Genomic DNA, 16,698 nt, shown 5'->3' with positions numbered 1-16,698 from the left:
ATGCTATCAATCATATGATAGACAAATGCGCCGAATAATCAACCACTATATATAGCTGTCATTGATTATGAGAAAGAATTTGATTCAGTGGAAACTTCAGCAGTCATACAGTGTGGGGTTGACTAGGGGAGATAAATACGTTATCCCTACTTTACCGCGGCGGACATAGTTAAAAGCCGCCTGGACCCCACCCCGTGATCGCGTACTCTACCTACAGCACACCAACCACGGCGGGCCTTGCTCTCACGGAACAAAGGAACGACACAAACAAGTATTTATTGCTACACCAAGAAAAATGTTAGCTAGCAACAAAACACGCTAAGGAATCGAGGTCGTCCGACTCACCCGAAAAGTTACGAGCGAATGTTCGCCCACGCTAGGGCAAGGGATACTTCGGGGTCTGGACGGGACAAGATACGGGGGGCAGTCTTCTCGCTGCTTCCTCGCCCCGCTGGCGAAGAGCGGAGCCGCGAGCGACATGTCAGCTCGCGCCGACGATCCTAGCCGATCAGCAGTCTCCCGCGCGCGAGCTTCAAGCCGTCTCTTGCGCTACGACGCAGGCGTCCTCCCTTGGTAGTCAAGGTAACTGACCAGGGACAGGGAAGTGTCCCTCCTTGAGGCAGCTGCTGCACGTACATCGCGGGAAAGTCTACAGAGGGGACTGCAGGCAGGTCCCCCCTATCGAAAAATCTCGTATGGATGGATATGTGCCTAGTATGAATTTATATGTGTGCGATATGTGGTAATACGAGATGATATGTGTTGAATATGTGCCACATATAATGTAATATGTGTGACGTATACGGTAATACGTGTTCCCCCATATCACACGTATGGCCCATTTGTGTCTATCGTATCACTAGTATGGCAGATACGTGTCTGTTGTGTCACACGTATGGGCCAATATGTGTCTCCCGTATCACTTGTATGTGTTGATATGTGTCTTTCAGTCACTCATATGGGTTGATACGTGTCTCCTAGTCACCCGTATGGGCCAATATGTGTCTCCCGTATCACTTGTATGTGTTGATATGTGTCTTTCAGTCACTCGTATGGGTTGATACGTGTCTCCCAGTCACCCGTATGGGCCAATATGTGTCTCTTGTATCACTCGGATGTGTCTCAGTCACTCAATTGGGACAATGTGTCTTTGTTATGGGCCAATATGTGTCTCTCAATTATATTTCAGCTCATATGTGTCTTTTATATGGCTCATATGAACTTAAATGCATTACATATTTCATCTTGTCTGTCATGTGGATCGCAACTGAGCTCATAATTAATTCGACCCCGGGTGGTCAAAATCAGTTCCTCTACTGTGGTGTCTCTTATAGGCAATGTGCAGCTCTGGGATGTTAAATCCCACTCATCGCACCAATCCAAGTTGTACCAGCTAGCACAACATGTGTGAACAAGCATATGGCATTCTGGTACTGTGCTTTCAAAGCTACACATCAGCTCAAGTGCATACATTTCAAAAAAGTTTATTTAGAGAACTATCAGGAAATAAAGAACTATAATTAGGCTAAGGACACGACCTAAAAGATAACAGAAAATGAGGCCACAATACATTAGTCCATAGGATAAATGAATCAATTGAATTAATCATCCCTTATTACTGAAGTAGCCTCCAATAGCAAGGAACTGAATATACAGACACAAAAATTTGATAGATATATCCTAAGCTTGAGAGGTGTGCTGAATAATTTGCCTCCTTGTCTGTAACGTGTTAGCAAGAATGAAAGATGTCAAAGTCAAAATAAAGCTTAACTGGGATGTCTTTTTGGAGGTGTAATTAATTTTTTGATATAGTCCCCCACTGACGCTGATGCTCTTACGCCATCGATGCACTACTATTTACTTGCTGTCAGAGAAGAATGAGGCCGATGGCCCCAGTTGGGACTTGCATGGTCTTTATATGTTCTTTCAGTTACAGGAATAGCAAGAAGCCTCATGGCGCTAGTTCAGAACTATAGGTGGGTGAGGCAGTGCATCCTAAAACTGCAGCTTGTTCAACGCGGTAGTTTCGTCACCCGATTTGTCATTCCAAGCGTTGTCATGTTAAATCGTATTTTTTTAGGACAAGCTTAAATTTAAGCAAAAGTGCACGCAATTCCTTCAGCATACTCAAATTCAAGAATGCCCGCAGTAGCCATCTCCTTAATGTGACAACCATCACAAATAAAATCATCCGCAAGTGCCATGAGCTCATGTGTGAAATGCAAGCACCAAGCTTCCACTGCGATTCTTGTTCCATACTTGACAAAGCTGGATCTTGCATGTGTACAGTCCCTACCCACCTTCTAACTGGAAACATCACACCCTGCCATAAAGAGGACTCATTCGACAATGGATATTGATAACAGGAACACCTTCTGCCATCCAAAATACGGTTTCAGCACACTTTTGTGACCGTGCACTGATGCAGACCAACAGTTTCCTTGTGACTATTGCAACATCAGTGGGGCCATGTGCAAAATGAAAACATCAAACTTTCTTTTCATTGTAATATCTTTCCTTTTTATTAGTTAATGAATGTGTTACACACCTGTGGCACACTGTAGAAAGCTGTAGCATCTTCCAAGGAGCTTAACACTTCAGTATCGCCAGACTGACCAGCGATTACTGCGCACCTTAATAACACGAGGAATCTCCAATTTTGACTTCACACAGTACAGAAGGTGCCCCCAAAGTCATGGTTTTGTGGCTATGGCATTTGGCTGTATGGCACAAGGTCACAGGATTCAACTTCTTCCAGTGCAACTGCACTGTAGTGCAGGAAAAAAAACACGTCCTGTACGATATCAGCGCACATTAAAGAACTCCAGGTGGTCAAATTTCATCCGGAGCTCCCCATTACAGCATCTCTCATAACCCATGTGCAGCTTCGGAACATTAATCCCCACATGCCATGATCGAGGACCAAGACAAGCAAAGCACAATGGTGGGTCTAAAAATTATCCAGAAATCTATGATAATGGTCAAAACCGTCGTGAAAGCAAAAACAGTTCGTGATAGGTAGCAAACTATTGTAAGTGGTAAACTTATGAATTAGCATGTTAAAATACACCACGCTAAGAACTAGTCACATATATACAAAGCTACTGGCCCGAGGGCCTAATAGGTTAAACACAGCTGCTTAGTGCAGGCAGTGACCACAGATCCAGTCCATGAGTGTGGAACAATGATAGCAGTCAGAATGGGGCACAGTGCATTGGACAGGCACACTTACGTCGTGAATAGCAGATTGCCAATATCCCTCAAGAGAATAATTATAACGGTTGTATCTTACCCTTACCTATGGAGCAAAAATGTGAAAGCTAACAAAAACTGCTCAACTTAAACTGCAGACAGCACAGCAAGATATGGAAAATGGTAACTGCAACATTATGAGCCAGGAAAGGAGCAAAGTGGCCAGATCATAGAATGAACACCAGTTAATGATATCCTAGCTGCCATTGATAAAGTGAACGAGGAAGGGGAGAGTGGCAGGGTGCGTGCCAATGTTTCAACAAGAGGATTTGTCCTAACCTCTAGTTGAAACATTGGCAAGCACCTTGAGGCTTTCCCCTCTCTTTTCACTTTGTGCCCCTCAAGACACCATCTGCCTGCCTTCTCTCCACCATTGCTGCCATTAAGTAGAAATGCGCAAGAGCAGGGCATGTATGCAAAGGCAAGATGACTTATGGCCCCTTAAAGGGGCTGTGAAAGGGGGTCTCGGCAAACATCCGATGTGCCCAGGATGCTAAAGGATGCTGCTTCCCAAATAACCTCCAGTAAAAATTTTTTATATGCTTTTTGTGGAAGCTGAGTTATCTGTAGTCAACATTTGAATTTCCACGTCTTTGCACCTTTCCTTCTCCTGTCGTCACTTTTTAAACGCTGAAATGTTGGTGCTCCTCTGCCGGCACTTCAGACTCGCCCCCTCTGCCGCCTGCTGACGCACACGAACCAACGCTAGCAGTCTGCTGCTGATGTAATGAGCACTACATGACGCAACAAGCACGGATTCGGGCAAAAGCACAGCACCGCAGGTCACCGCTAGGTCACCGCTAGGCACAGAAGCTGGAGTTTTAAATATTGTGTTGTAAATTATCGGCTCGCTTCTGAGGTCTTGTATGCGGCATGAACGCTCGTTGGCCTGTACTCTACATAATGCAGGCATTTTATAGACAACCTCAAACACCCTTTTCAGGGACCCTTTAAGGTAACGGAGTGAATTCCAAGAGAAGGCAAGTGTAGCGGGGATTGCAAGAGTCAGGTGAGTGGATGAGGTTTGGAAGTCTGTGGGGATAAGGTGGCCATAGCTTGCACAGGACATGGTTAATTGCAGAGATATGGGAGAGACCTTTGCCCTGCAGTGAGTGTAGTTAAGCTGATGATTATGGCCCTACTATACAGTATTTTTCAAATTAATATTTTATTAAAAATTTGATGGGTAAACAAGCGCTAGTGAAATGACAAAGGCTTAAAGGTGCACTAAAGAGGAATCTCAACTGGTCTTTTTACCGCGGCGACTCTATCTACACGTCCCGGGCACTATTAAACACTTCGAATTATTGTCCTGTGCGGGCCATTTCCCTAATTTAAATCGGATTAAACCTCCCAGCTCCCGCCCTTTTTTGAACTCAACGCTGTAGGTAGGAGGAGTCAACCAACGCGTGGAGTGCCTTTCAGACAGTCTATAGTGGCGGCTTTGCATTCGCTTTTATTTAGTTTTTAGGAAATTTTTGTGAATAAATAGTTTCAGTCGTAGACAACATAGCCATAAATTAGGCCCATGGAAATAAAAATACATGTGGACTCTTTTGATTTACGTATCACTCCGCCAATGACAGAGCGGCAAGCCGCCACGGGGCTGGCTCCACGCGTTGGTTGACTCCTCCTACCTACAGCATTGAGTTCAAAAAAAGGCGGGAGCCAAGACATTTGATTTAAATTACGGAAAATGGGTGCACAGGACAATAATTCGAAGTTTCTAAGAATGCCCGGAGTGTGTAGAAAGAGTTCTCGCGGTAAAAAGACGAGTTCAAATATCTCTTCAGTGGACCTTTAACACTGCCTCCTAGTCTCGTTCAATGAGGTTTGGAATTTTGCAAACATAATTTTCTTCATTGCTGAATGTGACAAAAATGCAAGGCTTGGCTACTCCACTGAGATTCAGCGCAACCAGTGGGAATTCTAGAGAAAAAAACACTGCATTATGTGACCTGGCAAGTACAAATCGCAGTCTTCACAAACAATTTTCCTGCAGAGCAAAACAACTTCACCATTGCTTGGGGACCCCTCATCAACTACCTCGAAAATTCTCTTAATAACGAAAAATTCGCCATCTTGAGACTCAATGACACTACTGTCACTTTTGGTGCCCCTTTGGTACTGCTGCCTATGCATCACAGTTCCTCTATAAAAAAATCTGAAATATTCTTGCACTCGAGGAATGTTGTTGAGCATTAACTCCAGAGCAGCCCTTTCTGCTGGCAGAAGCAGAGGCACTTCCTTCGGCACTCCAAACATGCAGGCACCCTGCACATAGTGAGCCTTACTCACGTTAGGGTAATGAAGAAATTCACTGCACAACTGCTGGCTCTTCAGTGGAATTGCGTTCAAAGAACAAGGTGCAGTTCCTGACTCATGATTGCCCGCTCCAAGATTTGATCAGGCACTCCATTTGCTGCCGTCACCAGTTTAACGATGTGGCCGTTCCCACTCTCGAATCCAAAGGCAGAATGGGCCCACAAGGGTCCGAAGTTACGGGCGGCTTGGGTTAGATGCGTCAGCTGGTGCACATTGAAGCTCATGCACCGCTCCCCGTATAGTGCTGCAGCTCGGCACACGAAGCGTTGCAGGAGGCGATCTGAAAAAAAAAAGAAAGCTATTTTACTTGTGGCATAGTCTTTCAATATATTTAATTATGCAGCTATGTGAACATTAGCCCACTACTCTAAAACTAAGATAATTCAGTACTGTTAACAAACCACTTTGACAAGAAGTTGCGCTACACCACCACTGAGGCAATGAGCTTTGGGAGTTGTGGTACCCCCGGTGGTGACCATGTTGGCATTGTGTACACCCAAGAAGCCCACATATATGCCGGCTTCGTAGGGCAGATGGCTTCCATTAGATCAGCACTATGGGCTGTGACTGCTGCACCTAACAGAGTATCCTGGATTCCTTGTTTTCTTGAAAAACGACAATTCCTCACAACAGCTAGCACAGAGCAGTTGTTACTACATGATGCAACGAGAAAGTGTGCAGCAACAAAGGTGTAGAAACGTGGAATAATTCCAGATAATTTGTCAAACATCAACCTTTGACAATACATAAGAGTGGTCTTTTAATAATGTGCCATTTATGCCGGAATATTGCCTATGCCTCATTTAATGTTTTCCGTGATAAAGAAAAGAAACAGAGCCAACAAGCGCCCGTCCTGTTTGTCTCCCTGCATCCGTGTCTGTTTAGCGCTATGTGGCAAGCAAGCTGGCATGTTCAGTCATCGAACAAATGTTCAGGCCAGTACAGAGAAAGCAGTAAGTCGCATGGTAAGTGCTCTGGCTGTTAAAATCATATGCTGTAACAAAAAAAATTCAGAAGCAATCCTCTCAAACATTCACTTGAAATTAAACACTCAAAATCTTCCCGATTCAGCCCTTTCTGATTTCACACTGAAAAAGGGTTTGTCACAGCTGAAAACATCATAGCCCTTTTGTACTGCTCGGCTTTCTTGCTGGTAAGCCACGATTCACTAAGTGGATATATTTATGAGTTTATTGCTGTAAGAATAAGAAACAGAAAAACAAGCACTTGACTCTTGTTTAAACAAAGAGGATGATGAAGACAGCAAGTTTGCGATATCTGCCTTTTTCATAAACCCCTCTGTGTTCTACATGCAAACAGGCTCCCAAATTAATTCTGGTTTGAAGTTTGCTACAAGTGGGCATAGTGGCATCCTACAAGTGAGATGCTTGCTGTGTGAAATAGAGGTCACTGGCAGGTCCCTTTCATTCGCTGGCTAGCTTTGCCCAAAATGACCATTAATGTTTCATTGGCATGCAGAACACCGCTGCATACAGTTAGCATGTGCTCCTGTAAGAAAAACATTATTGGTATTACTAATGTAAGAAATGAAAATGAACGAAATGCTGCTGTTTTGGTGCCATATACTTACAACTGGGCACTGCTCATGCAGTAAATTACCGCGGAGGCCTCATCATAAATGCATCCTACTGCTTCATTTTTGTTTCCTAAATGATTCATTTTTCTTGCGATTTTGTAGACAGTGCGCATGCACACAAACACACACACACACACACTACTACAAGGTACGGTCACTTTGGTTTGGTTTGTAGGGGTTTAACGTCCCAAAGCAACTCAGGCTATGAGAGACGCCGTAGTGAAGGGCTTCGGAAATTTCGACCACCTGGGGTTCTTTAACGTGCACTGACATCGCACAGTACACGGGCCTCTAGAATTTCACCTCCATCGAAATTCGACCGCCGCGGCCGGGATCGAACCGTCTTTCGGGCCGGCAGCCGAGCGCCATAACAACTCAGCCACCGCGGCGGCCCGTACGTCACTTTGAGACATTATGTTCAGTGCCATCTAGCCTGTTAGTAGCATTGCATGCTTTTCTATGCTGTAGGGACACTACACTCTGGATTGTGTGAACTGAGAAACCGCAGGCCTAGGAAAGATTATATTTTTGCTAAGAACACAGTTAACACCCTGTACCTTTCATTGTTAGAATAATTTTTTGGAGAATGAAAAGAAAGCCAGGCACTTTAATAAATATGGGTAACAATTTTTTTTTGTTGCATGTTTCTTTGTAATGATGCATGAGACATTAGTATACATGAATCACCTTTTGGTACTCACAAACAATTCCTCTGTACTTTACAACTAAATTTCTTCTCATGCTGTTTTTGTTTTAACAACAATGGCTGCAATGTCAAAGGTCAGTATACGTCACATGAGGCATGAAAAAACTGCAATATAATGACTACTTCGTCATTTGAATTCAGTACAACACCAAAGCAAGCCTGTTTCAAGAACCGGAATGACAATGAATGAAGCAGCAGAGATAATACTGCAGTTTTCAAGCCTCATGTAGCCTATACTAACTTTTTAGGTGACAGCCATCGTTCTGGTGTTGAAACAGCAACAGCATGACACAAGAAATGCAATCATGAACTATTCATCAGTCATAGTTGGCAGATGTCACGTGCTGATCTATGTAATGCCTTACACATAATTAAAAAGAAAAATCATGCCATCAGAACTTGGTGTATATGCTGCTTTAACCAGCTAGCAGACTTGGGACGAGCCAGGCTTGTCATAAGCAGACTGTCATTTCTGGGTATTAAGAGTCCAGCTTGTGCATTTTCTGGCAATCTGTGTCTGCTTTATGGAAAGTAGGGCTCGTCCAAAGTATCTTTTTGGTTGCCACAAGATGGAAGCAAAGGTACCAAAGGACCATTCCGGTACCACTGTAGAATAAATATCTATTAGAGGATTAATCCAGAGTGCATATAAAATCTTAAGGTTGGAATGCAGAATGAAATAACTATGCTCCAGACAGAATATTTGGCCTCACCTGCATAACTGATGGCAGCAGATGAAAGTTGCTCTTGTAGAAGTATAAAAATTGCCTCGCAGAGAAGAGCAAAGTGCCTCAAAAATTGAGCAGGGAGAGTGTTCAGGCAACACGGCACACAGTAAAAAAGCAGCCAGTTTCGCCACTCGTGTGCTTTCCAGAAGTGCCTCTCCTGGATTGTGCGAGGCAGACGGGTGACGTGATGTGGTGGTCGAATGCTGGTGAGACGTTTGTTGAGGGCATTCACGGTACTTGGCCGTCCTGCAAATGCAATCATTATAAGTGACCCATCAGTAGTGCTATGCGAGAGTGCACAGTTTTTTCCTATAGTCAAGTTTTTTCCTATAGACAATTCAAGAAGACAGCGGCTTTTACCCATCAAAGGACCCCCTTCCAGCCAACGGCGTCACCTGATTCTCATAACCTTGCTAGCGTGGCAATGCAGGGAGCAGCGCCACAATGAAAAGAGGAGTCTATCCCTGGACACAGTGGGAAGGGATTACCCCCTTTCGTCTGCCACTCCCTGCTTGGTCACATCAGCAGGGTCATGAGAATTGGCCGACTCCACTGGCTGGAAGGGCCCCTTTGACAGACAAAAGCCGCTGCGTTCTTAAGTTGTATTCGTCTATAAGTGCTGTCCATAAATGCTTGAATGTATGCAGTCTGTTTCTCGGCACATGGGTAAATATGCATGCATGTCAACTAAACCTTGTTACAGTACTATGCTCGTTTTGTACTGTCACTTCATCAGTGTCCATACTTTGCACTCCTGTACCTTTTCTGAATATGTACCAATAAGCCTAGCTACAAGAACTGCTTAGTATGCATGTTATGTTAGGTGCAATTCTTGAAAGAGCAACAAAGCATAGTTCCCTACACAGCCTTATGTCAGCTAGAAAACACGAAAACCCAGGTCATGAACAAATACTCACCTATGTAGTACTTCTCACGGCAGCTGGATGGATCAAACCAGTACCCTGTGAACTGCCTTGTCACACCAAGCAGCACACAGTGCATATATTCAACCGTATAGCACGACACAAGGTCAAGGTACTTCAAGGACCACAAAGGTGATGGTCCTTTTAGGCCATTGACCGATGTCTTCTGCAGCATGGCAAGCTTCATATTCTTTCGGACACCCTTTGATGTCCTCTCCTCCGCTGGTGGCTCAGTGCTGGTATAAAGGCGCCGTCCTGAAAAAAATTGGAAAATTGGTTTTCAAGGAAGGGAAAGTTGTAGTAATTGTCTCACATCTAGGCCAACACCGAAACCACTGCTTAAGAGAAGGAAGGAAGGTGGGAGCGAAAGAAGGAGAAAAAGAGGTGCCGTAGTGGAGGTCTCCAGAATAATTTCAACCACCTGGGGATCTTCACATGCACTGACATCGCACAACATATAGACGCCTTTTTGCATTTCGCCTCCATTGAAACGTGGCCACGGCAGCCGGGTGCGAACCTGGGAACTCCGACTCAGTAGTCGAGTGCCCTTCCTAAACTGCCATAATGATCACCTGAGATTAAGGCCACAATCGTACAAAGAAAACATTGAAAAAAACGAAATCCACCAAAAGGCTACAACAAAGCATAACATGTTTACTGTCCAGTAAGGTTCCCAAAGAGATTCTACTACAAAATGCACAATTTCTGTAGTACTGCCAAACTTTTCTACGATAAAAATGGCAATGCACCTGATACTCCAAAGTCAAATACTAGTGCTGCTGGCAAGACCTTGCCTATATATCTGCTGGACGTTTCAAAAGTGGATGTTCCATAATTTAAACCCAAATTGTTTTCTTTATTCCAAGCCATCTTTTAAAATGTTTGACGCCACGCCACACACTCTGCACTAATAGTTTATGATGTGTAATGAACTTCTGGTGGTTTTCAGTTGGTTCACTTCAACACTGCTGCTCAGTGAATTGTTTGCAAATAAAGAAAAAGAATCAATGTAAGCAAGAAAGCTTTAAGGTCATCAGCGCAGTGAAAAATAGTCATGGCTGTAGGTTAAACATCTTTTGAAGGACTCTTACTACAGTATACAAGAATGCGAAAGATCTTACGTAAAGAATGGGTGCCTCTCATGTTGAAACAAAAAGACAGCCTAGTACTCTTCTTTAACTACACTCTTTCAGCAACAGGCGTAGGTTAAGTGCTGATGTAACCCATAAACTCTTACCCAGCTGTTCACTACCTTTGGACTACTAATTGCAGTCGAATACAACTGAAGAATGAGCAGCTTTTCCCCGTCAAACGACCCCCTTCCGGCCATGGCGTCCGCTGATTCTCATGAACCTGTTAGTGTGAATATGCAAGGGGGGGACTATCCCCTTTCATCTGCTACTCCCTGCATTGTCACGCTAGCAAGCTCATGATAACTGCCCGATGCCACTGCTTGGAAGAGGGTCCTTTGACAGCGAAAATCCACTTTGTTTCTGAATTGTAACCAACTGAAGCTTACTAAGAGAGAGTCGTGTACTAACAGCACAAGTGCCATCTCTTGTTTTGGTTGCCTTTAGCTGCCGAAAGGAAGCTGGTATATGCCACCTCTTTAATGACATAACAAACCAGTGCACAATGTTAATGGTGCTGCAGACCACTGCAAAGAAATCTATCATAAACAACAGGTGCTATGATGTGACTGCAACTTCTTTGCTGACAAGGTGGCCAACAGGCCATGGCCTGGCTCTAAGACAAACTGCTGATTGGACATTACACCGCCCTCAAACAGTGCCTGCTTGTTGAGAAAAATCATCTAAAACAGCATATATGGTGACTCTGCATGCAGCTCAAGCAGGTAGGCAAGTGTAGCAATTGGCATCAACAACACCACTAGCTCTTGAACAGATCGCAGTACAGAACTTTGCTGGAAACTGGCCATGCGTCTGAAGTTCTACATAGATCGAAGGGCATCATGAATGTTAACAAGTATATGGTCTAAAAATGGAGTTATGGCATTTATTAGCGCTCCTCTCGGCTCCCAAAGGTGACAAAAGCTGAGGACAGTACTTGCAGAGGTATCATTCAACTCTCTTCGAGCAAGGTACACAGATAGTAGTCCAATTTTGCAATACCAGCACAAGCAAACCGGATTACATTGATGAGCAGTGGCAGTGGCTTTAAATATGCAAAATTAGTTTTGTTGAGCAATCACTAAACTACCAGCAACAGGATGGCTCGAAGGCACTAATAATAAATATTAGTGGAGTGGCGTTCTTACCTTCTTCCAGTTTCCCACATGCTAGGCACCAGGGGCAACCGAAAAGACCATTAAACTGCGTGTGGTTGCCAACAGATGCTCTTGCAGGGGCATCCACACACATGCACGCAATGTACACTTTCGAAGCCACAGCTGCAGCCCCATGTTGCCAGACAACCTCACCAACAGCCTGCACTGCCTTCACAAATTCTCCCACAAACAGCATCATGTCAGGGTGTTTCCGTCCAAACCACAAGCCAGCAAGAAAAGAATTCTCCATGCGATGAGGCTGTGGTAGTTCATTGACACACACCTGAATAGGCCAGACTGATGAATTATTGGACTTGAAGAGTGGGCTGCCATCAGTGTTCACTTTCAATGTGAAATCACTCCACTTTAGGAGTCCCTGTTGACGCATTCCTTTGCACACTGCCGCATTGCCAATGTCGGTTATTATTTTACTTCCAGAACTAGCTGCCTCAGCCAATTTTGACATATTTGCAAACAGTAAACTTCCAACTTTGTCTGTGACAAGGTGAAGCTGTTCTTTAAGGTTCAAGAGAGCAAAAAAACAGCCTCTTTTCTTGACAGTGCGCCATTCTACTTGTGTTTTGCACACTTTGCAAGAAAGCATCTGACTGTCACTGCTGGCCTGGAGGAGTGACATGCACACTTCGCAGTAGAAGTGGCGCTGAACGAGACTTGCACATTTCCCTGCCCAAAACTTTCTGAACAGGTATTTTGAGTGCGGTAGGCCCGACCGTTGATACCCGAACAAGGCATCTACCAACTTCAGCAAGTCGTCAAGCGCTGACCAAGTCAGCCCGTTAGCCACAACAAAGGCCATTATGAGAACAACTGCCTCAGCCAATGTCGTCGACGAGCCAGGCAGTGTTTTGCGCCCGAATTCCTGCATACATTCAGAAAGAAGCTCTGCGCTGTCAAATTGTGGCACAGTACTACCGTGCGGCACAGCGGCACCGTCGTCTTCGCCGTCATCCGGGTCACCGTACTCGCTGCTGCTGCTGCTGCTGCTGCAGTCACCCTCGCTTGTGGCATCCATTCGCGGTTCTATTTCGTCAGTGTGCGACAGAGAACTATTGTCGGCCCCGCTGTTGTCGTCCAACTGACAGCATTTATCGCTGCTGCCAGTTTCGGCTGCGGCCCCGAAGTGGGATTCACTGCTTGGTTGGCTTGGCCCAGCGGCACTAGAGCTGGCTCCAGATTCTACGCTAGCGGAGTCGGAGACATAAGTCGGGTTCCCGTTAACAGACGTTGCAGGCGACGTGAGTGACCGCTTCTTATTGAACCACGCTGTTGAGCGCGGCACAACAAACAGGCGGCTTTCATTTTCCAGATATAGCTTGCGACGTTTTGGAGTCGCAGGCTGGCTGCCCTGGCTCATGGCGGCGTGATGCAAAGCGATTTCGTAGGATATTGCCTGTAGAAAAGTCGCCGCTCTCGACTCACAGGAGGATAATAAACGTGGAGTAAAAAAAATGATGGATGGATAAGATAGAAGAATATAACTGAACCCTTGAAATTGGACGGCGGCTCACATCACCTAGCGTCATCCGCCGTGCGGCAGCGTTTTGGTGGTTCTGTTTTGAGACGGACGACACACAAGCAGACGACACACAATATTTTTGTGCCTGTCGTCGCAACAAAAGTAGGCCTCGCTGAGAACTGTTTTCGAGTTCGTTACCTTGGTTTGTTTAGCGAAAGCCTGTTATCTGTGACGTATCGAGGATCGCACTTGTCACGATTAGAAAGCGAAAATGCTCTGCTGCAACGCTCCGATTCTTCAATTCAAGTCAGCGTAACAAGAAGCCGGTCCTTACATTCACGTAATCTCGGCGGGCTGCAGCTCTAGAAACAGGGTTTCAAGGTTTTGTTTTTGTTTTTCTGACACCGGAGCCGCCAAGCGCAATTCATGTGTTTGAGAAGTTTGTGGCATCGTGTTCCAAGACAGCAAGCTTATTCAGAAGTAGTGCATGCATGCTTGTGTCAATATATACCGTTCCCTTGTCCGGGCCTTTGAGAACAAGGATAAAGGGGCGAAAGGACTTTTTTTTTTAAAGAGTTAGCTGGTCAGCTATAGTTGATTTGTCAGACATAATAAAAGGATTTTAGCGCCGTACGAACACAGGAAAGAATGGCGCTTCTGCCCCCGTGTTGTCTTCAGTTTTATTGTGTGTGTACAGTCGGGTACAGTAGTCTGTGGACCACGTGTTCCTCAAACGAAGGCGGTGGTAGTTCTGCTGTTAGCCGGCAGCTGGAGCCCAAACTTGTGGAGGTGAAAGCTAGAATTTTGTTCTTTCATCTCTATGAGTGCGGTCTCCAGCCGGCGCGGCTAATAGTCGAGATATCGGCTTCGTTTGAGGAACACGCGTGGACCGGCCAGAGTCTTTTCTTACCGACTGTACGCCTTGGCGCTAGAACCACTCCTTCTGATAATTTACAAAATTTCTTGAAAGCACTGCAAGCAAACCACACAGACGGAAATGAACGCAGCTGTGTATTCAGTATATAGAAGAAACGTACGTAGCTCGCGCGAAATTTCTTGGAGCTGCAGTGATATAAATTTTCCGCCGGCTGCATCCCATCTGCGAATGCAGTCTTTTTTCTTTCTTTAATGTGTTCACATACGATGTCTGTGCCTTCGAGTCCACTTCTTATATTCGCTTGTCGCGCGCATATATGTGCCTCTCATTCGGTGGTTGTTTCATATGCCGCGTTCATTGAGTGGATTTCGTCATTTTTAAAGTTTAATAATCTGTCGCCCACCACGGTGGCCCAGTATGGCGCTCAGCTGCTGACCTCAAAGACGCGGGTTCAATCCCGTCCGCGACGATCCAATTTCGATGGAGGCGAAATTCTGTAGACACGGTGAACTGTCCGATGTCAGTGCACGTTAAAGAACCCCTGCAGGTGGTCGAAATTTCCGGAGTCCTTCACTACGGCCTCCCTCATAGCATCGGTTGCTTTGGGACGTTAAATCTCCCTAAACCTAATTCCCTGAACCTAATTGTCTGTCGAGCCTGCGAGGGTTTTCATGAGCCTTGTTCACTGTAAGCTGCCGCGGTGATCGACTCAGTGGATAGTACTCGACTGCTTATCCGAAAGTACAAGTTTGATCCCGCGACGGTGGTATTCCGACGGAGGCGAAACGCTATAGAGTCTGCATGTGCGATGTCAGTGCATGTTAAGGAACCCCAGGTGGTCGAAATTTCCGGAGGCCTTCACTACGACGTTCCCAGTAGCCTGAGCGATCGCTTTGAGACGTTAAACCCCCTACACCATAAACCTTAATTATTCACTATGCATGTGTTTTTTTCCTCGGAGAAATGAAGATTTTATCTCACATATATGCCAAAGAAAGAAATCCAAAAAGTTCCTAGTTCAGCGAAAGCTAGTCGTGAAAAACAATGCTATACGCCATGGGCAGCCCTCAAAGATTCTTCCGCCGCCCGAGTGACTCGATCGCCCGATCGAAAATCTCTCACAACGCCTCGGGCGTTACAAAGATATATAATATGCGAGATAACTTCTCCAGTGCGGGCCGACCATGGTATGCGGGGTGTTTACACACAGGCCGGCTGCCTATCAAAGTTGATGTCGGCTACTTTTATATTGTCTCGAGCAGGACCCGAACCCTTACCCGTTTCCGATATGACCCTCGACACGATATATCGGTGCGGTAGAGAACAATTATGCGAAACTATACAAAACTCTTCAAAGCACCTCGATCGAGGGCGTGGTTCTGCATATTTGGCGCCATTCCGTGTTGTACCGCACATTTGCATTTTTTTTTTCAGAGTCAAGCCCTTCCTGCTCGCACCTTTCATTCTTTTGTTTTTATAGCATACATTCTTTCAGTGCATATATTTACATGTCCAGCAATCTATATATTTCCTCGGATGAAATAAAGTGGCTGTTTGGGCTTGTTAGTCAGTGATCATAGTTAAAGAATGCAGTGCGAAAAGACAAGGACAAACGAAGAACTGGAGAGGGCTGGCGCTGCAATCCTGTACACTTCTTGGTTTGTCCTTGTCTTTTCGCACTGCATTCTTTAACAATGTGTATTTCCTCCTCTGCTGGTCAGTGACAATACTATATGATACCACGCACCTTGCCAGAAGATACTTATTTTGCAACAGTTCTAGATTCTTCAAGCACTTGCTGCACTTAAGAACGTTCCAAAATAAGTTTTATTTTTGCAGATTGCCAGAAGTTGCTATTTAGAGCACAGACAAAAGACCAAAATCAAGAGCCGTGGAACAGAACCTTTATATCTTCAAACCAGACCCGAAAATGTTTCAGCGCCGTCCAAGAACTGGGCCCAGATTTTTTAGGTGTGTGCTGCACACTGGAACGTTTCAGGTAATGTTTCTTGTCGTAAGCCACACAAAACTTGCTGCTTAAATCACATATATTCCTTTTTTGTTTTCTCATTCCCTATTTCCCCCTTAAAGCAATACTTAAATCAATATATGTAGCTCAATATTTGTAACATTTCAAGCAATTCATGATGTGAACTATTGGAGACAAATATAAGAAGCTCCGCGTCGTCTGCTACTACATGCAGTCAACTGGATGGCCTCATGCGCTGCACAATGATGCTCCGACATGGAGGGGGATAGAGTTCATCGTCGAAGACTAAGTTCCGGCACTGAAATTATACAGAAAAAACAGACTGAATAAAACGTATTCATTAAGGCTAGAAGGTAATGCTGGTAAGTCGATCATCATCATCGTAATCAGCGGCTTCCGTACCTTGCGCTTGCGGCTTGTGCGGCGCCAAGCCAATCCGAGTTGGTTAGCCTTGTAAGCCTTTCCGCCTTTCTGTGTTGCTGCATGCAGGTTGCAAGTGAGCGGTAGTCACACGCGTCTTTTGTCCCCGCATTGTC

The 16,698-nt window shown here is 45.1% G+C and overlaps 1 pseudogene; it reads right to left on the bottom strand.

Annotated features, from left to right (window-relative positions):
• Positions 1–4,597: 4,597 nt before the first annotated feature.
• On the bottom strand, positions 4,598–9,739 carry LOC144119062 (uncharacterized; annotated as a pseudogene).
• Between the last annotated feature and the right edge of the window lie 6,959 nt (positions 9,740–16,698).

This window comes from Amblyomma americanum, chromosome 2, assembly GCF_052857255.1.
Source record: "Amblyomma americanum isolate KBUSLIRL-KWMA chromosome 2, ASM5285725v1, whole genome shotgun sequence".
In the NCBI taxonomy this organism is placed as follows: Eukaryota; Metazoa; Arthropoda; class Arachnida; order Ixodida; family Ixodidae; genus Amblyomma; species Amblyomma americanum.
The sequence above is the reverse complement of the archived record's forward strand: the minus strand, read 5'-3'. Positions and strand labels throughout refer to the sequence as shown.